This window comes from Gopherus evgoodei, chromosome 6 (genome assembly GCF_007399415.2).
Source record: "Gopherus evgoodei ecotype Sinaloan lineage chromosome 6, rGopEvg1_v1.p, whole genome shotgun sequence".
In the NCBI taxonomy this organism is placed as follows: Eukaryota; Metazoa; Chordata; order Testudines; family Testudinidae; genus Gopherus; species Gopherus evgoodei.
In genome coordinates, this window is record NC_044327.1 from 27,989,072 (window position 1) to 27,991,192 (window position 2,121).

Genomic DNA, 2,121 nt, shown 5'->3' on the forward strand with positions numbered 1-2,121 from the left:
AAAGTTGAAGATAACCCCTTTAATCTGTTGATAGTTTTCTTAAGGGATAAAGAGTTGTGAGTTTGCTAAATTATGTGCCTTAAACATTTTAAATCACTTTGACAATGTGATCTGTGAACATCCAGGTCTCAGTTATATAAAGGGACTAGCAGCCTCATGATGTCTTTGTTTACAACTATGCTATCCTCTGTGACAAAGGCAATATCATGTTCCAGATCTGAGTAGGTTGCTAGGGCACCAAAGAAAACCGTGAGTAGAACAGCTTATTATAATAACTCCAGTACACTTAAAATAATTAGAGAAGGGATCATATGTTAGAGTGGTTGGTTCTGTTCATGGTGGCCTAGTGGTACCACTTTGTATGGTAATACAGGGAAACTTCCTGCTCCCAGCCACTCACTCCTCAGACCCAGTACAGACAGAAACCCAGAAATGATGATCATGCAGAGCTCAGTCTTGCAAGGTATTGAGCATTCCTGTGAGGTACTGAGTGCCCTCAACTCCCACTTTCTTCAATAGAGTTGAAAGGACTCCGCACTTTTAGGATTGTTGTCTGAGACTTTGGGGTGGGGACAGTGCTATGTGTCATTCAACAACAATCCCTTTGCCAAACAAGGAGTGGCACTGACAGGCTCTGAAAAAAGTCTTGTTAGTTCTACCTGTAGTAAGAAAAATTTTGACTGCAAAGTGAGGCCCCAGGGGCCTGATCCCAAGGCCACTGAAGCTAATGGGAGTCTCTTCAGTTAGTTTACGGGGTTTGGGATTAAGCGTCAGGTGTGGATGGTTCAAAGCTAGGGGAGCAGAAGAAGGTGGACAAAATGGGCCAATCCACTAGTCTCTGAAAATAGCATAAAGGAACCTCTCATGGGAAAAATATAACACAGATAATTTAAATGTAGCAAAAATGCTTCTCTTAGCCTGCATGTATTATTGTTCCTTAATTAAGGAATAAACTATTTTCTTGTGAAGCTTTTTTCTTTTATTACTTGCATCAGGGTAGTTGAGGAGTAACTCCATTGACTTCTGTGAAGTTATTCTGATCTCTCACCGGTTTTACCTCAGTGTAAGGCCCATTATAATTTGAAAAACTCCCCTACATTTCCTTAATCATGTTTATGTATATATGAATGACACTTAAAGATTTTCAGTTTTAATAATCTAAATAACAAATTTACCTTTATTTATGTGGCTTGTTTACTTTCTGCATTTCACTCAGTTTGGACAATGAAAAGAGATGGTTTCACTTTTATCAATTGGCAGCAGTGTTTGAAAGGCAAACTTGTGCAGGAATGTTTATTTGTTTCTGTCTTTCCTAAACTGCTTAATTTGGAATTGACAGAAGTTTGTGAATATTTATATTGATCCTAGGTTTGTTTAAAAAATTACTTCTTTGGAACCTAATATGAAGGCAAATTTAAACTGGCCAGTTTTAAGATTTGATTTTTCTTATTTTATATAAAAACAGGTTGAATGTGATGCTGAAGCATGATAGCCTATGCAGTGTCATGTGTGAAGACATCATAATGAAACTACTTTCTGTGGGCCAAATTAAAATTTCAAATACAAAAATATTATACCAGCAATGCTACACTTAAAGTCGTGTCACACTCTTATTAAAGACTACTTGCTGACATGGATAATTTTCAGAAAATATCCTCCAGCCTGACACTTACTATAGGCAGATCAGTTCTCCAAAATTGTGGAGGATAATTAATATAGACTGGTCAGTAGCAATTTATTTTTATATTCTCATAAAACTAAAACTGACTTTTTTATTCCTGTTGATAACTCGCAGGCTACTAACCTTGGTAACTTGTTTAAATTTATAAATGTCTTCTCTGCATATATGAAGACTTCTGCATGGGAGTTATATACACATTTGTGGCAGACATGAGAGAAGCTGCCATTACAAACCATTTCCAAACCTAAAGGATTTCAAGGCTAAACAATTATTAGATATATACTATGGGGTCTACACCCAAATTAATGTACACAGCTCCTACTAGTGTCCAGGAGATTTATGTATTATTAGACACAAATGGAGAACAAACCATTTAAAAACAAAGTGGAATATCGTTTAAAGTCCTTTACCTTTTATTGGATACATATTGTATGGTAAAA